Consider the following 9,927-nt stretch of genomic DNA (forward strand, 5'->3'; position numbering starts at 1 on the left):
TGTCTCTACTGGACAATGAACAGGTATACATTTAAACAGGCTGCTTAAGACCATACAGATAGTAAGAGTCAAAGAAAAGATTCAAATTAAGGACTGATTCACCCTAAAACTGTAGGATGAATAGAAGAGAAAATGGACAAGATCCCAAGGATCAGTTCTATCATATCACTAATGATACAATATAATGGAGCCAGATTTCTGGAAAACTGAAGCTGTTTTTCCACCTCCTTGTGGGACAACACTAGAGTTCAGCTTCATTATTTCTTCTAATGACCCATGGTAGGCACTTAGCATACCCTCAAACTGGAGAAACACATCGACTTCACATTTTACAAAATAAAAAAATAAAACACCCCAAAACAAGCTTAAAATTTTCCTTTGAAACTCATCAGCACAACCAACTTGATCTCAACTTTAAAGCGCTTTCTAACCTAAAAACCAATAAAATGTTAAATTTTCAGAATTTTGGTCTGTGAAGATAGCTCAGTGCTTAAGCAAATGCCAGGGCCTGAGTTCGATCCCTCCCACACCTCATGCTATGCAGGCCCCACCCTGGGCACACTGAGCTGGCCACTAAGACTGGACATGGTGGTGCATGCCTGTAATCCCAGCACTGGGGAGGCTGAAACAGAAGGATTACTACAAGTCTGAGCTGTGTAGTGAGACTCTGTACCAAATATATAAAATTTTTAAAAATTCAAATTTTTGACACCATAGAAATTGTGACAATATGTTAATTGCACTTTTTTGGAGACAGGGTTTCACTATGTAGTTCAGGCTTGCCTTGAACTCACTATGTAGTTGGCTTCCAACTCACAGCTGTAACTGTACTTTAGAAGATACAGTTGATATATAAACCTTTCATATGACTTATGAGATGCTTTCAAGTAGACCTTGCACAATTAAAGAGAGCTCTCCAAGTTCTGAAACACTCAAAAAGAAGTTATTTCAGTGAAACTAATTTTTTTTTTAATTATCCACATAAGTAATCAAAGCATATCTAGATGTTTAGGGCCTTAGTGCTTTTTAACATCTTCATTGTTTCCTGATGATTTCTAATGGGTTTGTTTTGTTTTTTCAATTAGTCTGGAATAAATTCTAGCATTTTCTTTTATATTCTCCCCATTGCTTAGTACAGGTTAAATATCCAGCATATTCCAGGTTCATTAGCATAATACTGACAGCAGGTTGATTGAATTGAATTGAATAAAATCAGGCTATATATATATATATATATATATATATATATATATATATATATATATATATATATTTTATAGCCTGATTTTTCTTCACATCAGCCTGTGTAAATGGGGAAACTGAGGTCACTCAGCTCATAAATGGCAGAACTGGAAGTTTCACCCAGTCTGTGTGACTCTTAACACTCATGAGCCTAGTTCACATATTCTACTGATACCAAAACACTCCTTCATTCCTTCCTATTTCGTCCTCCCTCACTCTTCAGCATGTATTCTTGTATTCTGTTCATCACTACCACAATCAGTAAAGCTATTATTTTAAGAGAAAACTGTGACTTCATCTCAGTAGATGAGACAAAGTGATAAAATCTTTTTTACCCACATCTTAAATCCACACACTGGTTGATTTAGTAGTCCCAGTATTAGATATAAAGCCAAAGAATGTATTCACACAAATATGAAAAAAACTGTAGGTGACAATGTTTACTCTATGGTCATTTGTAACAACTGAAATGTCCACAAATGATAACTGGCAAAATAAACTATCTTATGTTTTATAGAATACTATGCAACTCTTCAGAAGAATAAGGTCAGTTTATGAGTTAATATAAAAGGATCCTCAAGAAATATTAAATTGAAATTGAAACAACAGTGTATTGTATATAGTATAACCTTACTTTTAATTAGTTAAACTAAATAAAATATGTACACAGGAGAAGATGTCTTTTGTTTGTTTGTTTGTTTTTGTTTTTTTGTATTTTTGGGAAGGGTCTACAGGGTGTTCAGGTCTCACTATTAGATCAGACTCCTAGTGATCCGCCTGTTTACAGCCTTCCAAGAGCTGGGATTACAGCACACTACCACACCCAGTCTCAATTGCTGTCTCAGTGAGCCCTGGGGGTGGGGCCGGCACAACAGGCCTGGGGATCCAACCTCCCGCCCCTGTGCCTGCTTGCAGCCGCTTTAATCCATGGAGCTATTTGGCTGGCCAAGATGTCATTTCTGAAGTATTTCCTAATTTACTTTTTATTGGCAAGTTTACTTTTCTCCCTAAACTTTTACTTAGCATTTAAACTATAGCATAGTACTAGAGTTGGGTGCAGAGAAAGATCAGCTCTAGGAGAAGCCCAGAGCACAGTGAAAGAAATAAACTAAAAGGCCAACCTTCAGGCTCTGTGAGCTATGTGAAGAGACCCATAAGGCAGTCAACAGTCAAATATGTGTTATGGAGGTCTTGCCTTTCAAACCAAGCTCCACAGGGACAGTGAGAAAGAAAAGATGGGGTGGGGAGGATTGAAAGTAGTGAGCCACTGCTCTTTTGCCAGTTGGTGACTGGAAAGATTAATCCTGAGCATGTCCAGGGTAAAGGTGTTGGGCAGTGAGATTTGAGAGACCGCCTTGCTGAGAGTGGCTGGGCTGCCTAGAGGATGGAAGATGAGCCAAGTCAGACTAAGGTGAGAAAGCTGACTCCATGTCCATTAGCTGCAGGTTTTTCTGTCACCTAGCAGCAGGCTAACCAAGAAGACAAAGTGGGCCCCACACTTCCACCACAGGAATTGCTGAGTGCCCAGATATGCTTCTCTAGGGCACATCTTGGAAGAAGAAGACAGAAGCAAGGTCTAAAGCACCAAGCAGTTCCTTGAAAAGAGCAGTGTCAAAGTGAAAGGAGACTGTTTGAAGGAGAACTGGGTGGGATACTGCTGACGAAACTAAACTTCCCTGCTGCTAATAAGGCAGGGCCTGTGAGGAAAAAGTAACTGACCAAATGGAGCAAAGTAGAAGTGCTGCACATTGTATACCTGAGCGTAAGAAGTATATAATCAGTGACTAGTATTTTGCCTTTCTTTTGTCTTAAAATCTATAGCTGGGAGATGTTGGAGACAAGTGTGACTAATGACTCACAGGTCACTTGTCAAAGGCACCGCAGGGCATTTCAAATGTAGTATGCTATGGAGACAGGATATCGTCTCTCAGGTCTAATTCCCTTTCTGTGGGCAAATGGCTTGTTTCAGACCTAGGAATCTTAACTACTGAAACTTTTAGCTTTCTTAGAGGTATGATTTTGGAGACCTGCAGATGTGGGTTTAAATCCTGTTTTGCTGCCTGCTATTAGTTAGCAAACTGAGTTAACTGAATTCTCTGAGCCTCTGTATCTCCCTCTATGAAATGTAAATTATTAATGTAGGAATATATTTGTTCAATAAATGTTTTCTGGCTATGCCAGGTGCTAGAGATGTGAAGATGAACAACATAAACTTCTTTATCCTTGCAAAACACCTACTTTCACATAAACCATTGTTCTAAAACCACATAATAATTCCAATATGGTGACATCTCACCAGCAGCTAAGGTTTCTAGCACTCATCTAGGTCCAGTTCTCCTTTCCTCTGGCCTCATGACAGGACACACTTTCTGTTCCCTACTAGGCATTAGTGGTACTGATCAGTATACTGGCTGAAAATGAGAATAGCATAGCCAATATATTTAATTGCCAACACTATAACCTCTAGTGGTGTCTTTTCCTGACACATCAACCCAGGAAATTGAATTTTTCAGATGTCCAATCGCAGGATGGTGGCACCTCTATCAGCTCTATTGGCTGGGCAAGATCCACAGCAGAACTTGATGGACTAAGCCATCAACTTGAGCTAAGCAACTTGGATTTATGTTGTGAGCCCGTATAGCATGATCTAGCCCCACTAACTTGTAAACAAACACACAAAAGGCATTCTCAGAGAGTCAAGCATTAAGTGACTGCTAACTGATGAGCAAAAGAAGACCTTGGGAATAACATGAGGAGAGACCATCAGAGAAAGAGTTTAGGTTGGAGAGACAGACAGACAGACAGACAGACAGACAGACAGACAGACACAGACACAGAGACAGACAGACAGAGAAACGGAGACAGAGACAGAGAGAAAAACAGATATAGACAGAGACAGAGACACAGAGAGGGCAAGGCAATGAGACAGAGAGAGACAGAGACACAAAGAGGGCAAGGCAGAGACAGACAGAGAGACAGAGACAGAGAGACAGAAACACAGGGAGGGCAAGGCAGAGGGAGAGAGACAAAAGAGAGAGAGAGAGAGAGAGAGAGAGAGAGAGAGAGAGAGAGAGAGAGATACACAGAGAAAAAGAGAAACAGACAGACAAAGACAGACAGAGAAGAAGCATATAGAAGGCTAGAAGGCCTTATGGGCCATGTTAGTAGGGTAGCCTTTGCCATAAAAGTGATGAGAACCAGGCAAGGCTTTTGAGCAATGACTGATGTGCTCGTTGTGGTTATGTAGAGGAAGGATTGGGGCAGGACTAGAACAAAAGACCAAGATGAAACTTAACTTATGGAAAGTACCTACTATAGTACCTGGCAGACAGAAGTAGATGACTTCCCTTTTCCTTTCCTCTGCTCATATATTAGTGCAGTTTTAAAAACTAGCCAACCCTAGAGCTGAGCAATCTTACTTCAGTGACTTGTAAATATAATAGTTTCATAATGTTAAAATGTCTGCACAAGGATATCTTCCACAGCCTTGCCTACAGAGGTAAGAAATCCCAAACAACCTGGATGTTCGTCAAAAAGAAATTGGTTAACCAGGTATGCTGGCACATACCCATAATCCCAGCACTATGGGAAGCTGAAGCCAGAACATCACAAGGTCAAGGCCAGTCTGGGCAATGTAGAAACTTAAATGAGACCCTATCTCAAAATAAAAATAAAAAAGACCTAGCTCAGTGGTGAGGTCCTTGGTTCAATCCCCAATACCAAAAAAAAAAAAAAAAAAAAGACACTGGTTAAATAAATCATGAAAATGGTATATCACATATTAGTTATTTCATTTTTTGAAAGGTACATTAACTGATCTTTATGGAGTACTCATGATATTGAGTTAGGTGAGAAAAATAATTTTCAGAGTATATGCACTGTATGGCTCCATTACTATAAGTATTAAATAAATAAACCAACCTTAATCCAATATAAATAATTAAGGTGCTTTTTTGATATCTATTTGCATGAGCCTGTGACAGTGTGTAGGATTTTTTTTTTTAACTAAAGTATTACAAAACTTAAAAAAAAAAAAATTATCCTGGAGAACTGGAATTTGCAGTATTCTTCCTACAGAAAATGTTACCAATTGCATAGTTAAAAAGTCAGTTCCTCTGCCGGTTGAAGTTCCCTTTTCTTGATGAAATGCAATTGTTTTTAAGTCTAATGTCATACCTTGCATTACCATGACTATTACTTCCAATGGATTGAACCATAGACTCTCAGGGGACCAAACTGGATTCCAGCATTCAATGCAAATTTCTCCCTGAGAGGAAGCCTTGATCACTTTTAGGAAATGAATGACCCTTCCCATCAGGATAAGCAAGTTACAGTAGTACTTTGTACTGTGAAAAGAACAATCTTCCAAAAATAATTTATCGGCCTTATATGAGCAAGGACACGCAAATCAAGTTACTCTGAATCATTAAACGTTCCCTGAGGGCCAGAAGGTAATGCGTGTAGTAGGTACTGATGATTTAAAGTTTAACTTGAGGAAAGCAAAGTGCCAACCTCGGAGATAGATAGAATATGTGAGTTCACATCTGTGGTGCTCTTCTTTTCCAGCATGTTTTCCAAAAACTTTGAAAAATATTAGCCTCGTGTTCCCAGACAGAAAATTTTAGGAGATATGCACTGAATTGAGAGTCAGGAACTTCCAAACGGAAACGTCCACTGGACTGTCCAGAATGCAAGAGAGAATGCAAAGTGAGGGACATATAAAATAGAAGGGAAATGATGTTACACGAGGATGAGCTGGCCCGCCACACACACAAAGAGAGTGCAAGCTGGCTTCACATGGTGATTAAGATCACAGAACCCTAGGTTCGAATCTACCCTTTTGTAGGGAGCACTTGGATATTTTACTTAGCCCTTCCAAGACTGGTTTTCTACCTGGAAAATCTAGTCAATAACCACAGCTCCCTTTGACAAGTGTTGGGAAATCTCAATGAGATCATATACTCTGGCTTACGAGCACGGGATACAAAATGAGCTCTCCAAAATATCATCTGTTGCAAGGCTCAGCCAGGGAGTTGGCCTGAGTAGCACTCGCAGAAGGAAAGAGAGGAGGGACTGAGGCAAAATAGAAAGGGGGGTTGGAGCTGAAAAGGGCCAGATTAGGTAAGGCTGTACTGAAAACTTTCACTACATTTAGTGAAACAGCAAAAACTGTTTCGGGTAGAGGCTAGGCAGACTGCTTCTGGGCCAGACATGCAGCACTGGAGCCTTCCAGGGAAGCAATGGAGCCTTGGAAGAAAGTTAAAGAAGCTCAAATAAACTTTTATTCAATGAATACTTTTCTGGATACCAAAGTATTGTGATGTGTAACCCATGCAGAGAACATGGAAAACAAAGAGAAACACAAAGAAAAAAAAAGTCCTGACTCTTCCACCTTCTAGAGAAATCTACATTTTTCTCTTTATGTGTATTTTTATCAGCAAATTCTATATTTGCCTGATAGTTTGAAACTCATTATTTAAAGATATCTGGAGAAAACTTGGTAGAATATTCTTACATCAGAGTTGCCTAAATAAACCTTTTTCAATATGTAACAAAATCTAGTCATATAAGAAAGGACTCAGAGTCAAAACTTTCTGTAGGAAAAAAAAAATTAACAAAAAAAACCACTACAAGCAGAGAGATGAATGATAAACTAAAAATATACGTGAAAAGCAAAAGTTTGCCTTTTGGACTCTATCAAGAATTCCGTCAAATCAATGGAAAAATGAAATAAAAACAGTTTCAAATCCCTGACCAAATGTCCCATCTTTCTTATACCAAGAGAGACTGAAATTAAAACTGTAATGAGATGTCCTTTCCCTCACCAGGCTGGCAGAGCTCAAGATGACTGATAGCATCACGCGCTGACGGTAATGTGAGGAACACTGCAGGAGGGAGTGCTGCATTGCTACACCCTCTATCTGTTTCTATCTGTCAAATTCGCCCATATCTTTTGAGTCAGCAATTCCATTTCAAGGAAACTATCCCACTGATACACACACAAGTGTGAAATCGCACATGGACAAAATTATTCATTACAGCGTTAGCTGTAATAACAAAAGATTGGAAACAACCTAAAATTCCATTAGTGGGCACTGGTCAAATAAATGGAATTACAAGTGCAAAAAAGGAAGAAGAAACCTTGTATCTCCAATGAGAAACGCTTGCTAAAACACATTCAATAAATAAAAGCAAGATGTAAAATAGTATAATTAGTACATTAGCATGTATGTAGGAAAAATAAAAATAAATGGGAAATATAAATATTTTGCTAATAAATAGTATATTAATAACAAATAGTATGTTACTAAAAAGAATCACAAAAAGCATTGTCACCTCTAAAAGCTTGGGCATGTTAGCAATGACTTATTGTTCACTGAATATCTTTTGATGGTTTTTGAATTTGATATCATGGATATGTGTTATCTATGCAAAACATTAAAGAAGTAAAATATAACATTTTAAAACAAAATTGAAATCTATGCATCATTTTATTTGCCTGTATTTTTTTATTTTTGGAACTGCCTTTATTTTTTATGTCAATTTCTGGGTTTTTTAAATTGACTTTCCCACTCTTGCTTTATCTACATTGGTCCTTTTTTTCCCCTTTTTCCCTTCTCTTTTTTTTCTTTGTCGCACCTCCACCTAATATAAACAGCAGTAATAATCAGCATCAACTGATGATTTGATATAGTCTAATCTCTATGCTTAATTTAGGTTTTACAACTACTCCCAGAGGGCAAGTTTTATTTGCCAGACTTTACAATGAGGAAACCCAAATGCAGGGGATTGAAGCACCTTGACAAAAGCCACATACCAAGAAAGGGCCGAGCTGGGATTTAAACCAAGTCTGTCTGTAATCTGTGCTTTGTTCAATAGACCATACTAACTGTAATGTGGAATAAGTGTAAATTTATGTTAATTTTTGATATTGTAGTAGTTGCAATCAAATGTACTTCATTTCTACATAGCTTTTGAAAATCATGTAAAGAAAATTTTATCACTTAAGCCATTCTCTACTTAGAAATTTTTGATGATTATTTTCAACACATCAATTACAAGGAAACTTCACCTTTCATTCATTTATCAACTCTGCACACCCACTGCCTGAATCTGTGCTATTCCTTGCTATCTGCAAGCTGGAACCCTCAGGAAAGCCTCTGCAATTGTGAAACAAAAAATAGTAACAGCTCCTTTTTATCAGCCTTCTCCTGCATGCCAGAAAGATGCTAAGTACACAGGTTGCAACAACCGTATGACCATTGCTAGCCCCATTTTACAAATGAAAAAAATGAAGCACAGGTGTTAAATGACTTCCCAATGGGTCACAGTCTGTAAATTACAGAAGGATTTCGACTCAGGCAGTCTGACTCCAATCCTTTGCCATCATGACACTACCTGGAAACAGAATAGTATGGAACATGACTCTATGGATAACTCAGAGAATAGTCCTCACTATTCCTGGAAATGGATCAGAGAGGCTTCCTGGAGGATCGAGGCAGGATCTGAGTCTCCACAGAAGTTCGGAACATAGAGACGTCATAACATCCGCATTCTGCCCTGCACTGACAGGGTTCGGAAAAGACCAGTGTGCTTCTGGCAGAAAAAAAAAAAAAAAAAAAAAAAAACTGTACTACAGAGCCTCATGTGACCTGTCTGGGATCTGTGCCATGTAACAAAACCAAGTTTCTCGCAGGGATTTCATATTTTACTCAATATTCTAAAATTTAGCTACCACACAGTCAATCATCAACCAGGTTCCTGTCATTAGTGGTACTGTTATGAGACGTCAAGAGATTGTATTTAATGGCATTGTTTGTTTTTCTAAAGCAATGTCCTAGAAACACGCAATAGCACTGTAGCAGAGATGAATTGAAAGGAGAATGCAGTGCACGATGCAGTGCCAAGAATAATACTAGGAGAAATGATTCCCTGTTATTCTGGTACAGTTGCAAGCTAAATTTTATGACTCAAGAAAAAATAATCCTTTGGGGACTCTAAGAGACCCACTGGGAAGTTATCACGCAGTCTCGCGCAGGTCCTCAAAGCCAGCTTGTCCATTCTTCTGCTGTGGTTTGGGTGAGACGGTGACGAGTCAGAAATCTTTAGTCCTCTGAGCTTCTGTCTTACTGTGTCAAGTTACCACACTGTGACTAATAGATTCAGTCGCTCACTGGAACCATGGCTCAAGAGAATGGGGCTTAGCCTCTGCCCTGATCTACCAAGGTGTGATCTAATTCCTGACCAGGAGAAAGCCAGAGGGATCGAAGTCTGCAACACGAGTTCTACCCTGTGTGCTTCTTAACTCTTCCCTAACTCAATGGGTAGTTTGTATCTGTAGTATAAGTAACATACTTCATTTGGGGTACAGAAGAAAAGTGTTTTAATTACAACTTTTCCCCTGAATTCCTGGCAAGAGTTGAAGGAAGAGCTCAGTGGTAGAACATTTGCATAGGATGTGCAAGACACCGGATTCAATCCCCAGCACCACAAAACAAACAGAAAGTTCATGCATAATTGTCTCTGAAATAAGAGAAGATGAATTGTTTCTTAATACTGTTGATATCTTCTTTTATTGCACTTCTCAAATAGAATTGACATAGAAATTAATCCCTGGATTGAACTAATTTTGCCTTTAAAACATCCTCTGCCGCCGCCTTCTTTTTCTTCTTTCTTTCTTTCTTT

Source organism: Octodon degus, unplaced genomic scaffold (assembly GCF_000260255.1).
Source record: "Octodon degus isolate 3935 unplaced genomic scaffold, OctDeg1.0 scaffold00015, whole genome shotgun sequence".
Classification (NCBI taxonomy): Eukaryota; Metazoa; Chordata; class Mammalia; order Rodentia; family Octodontidae; genus Octodon; species Octodon degus.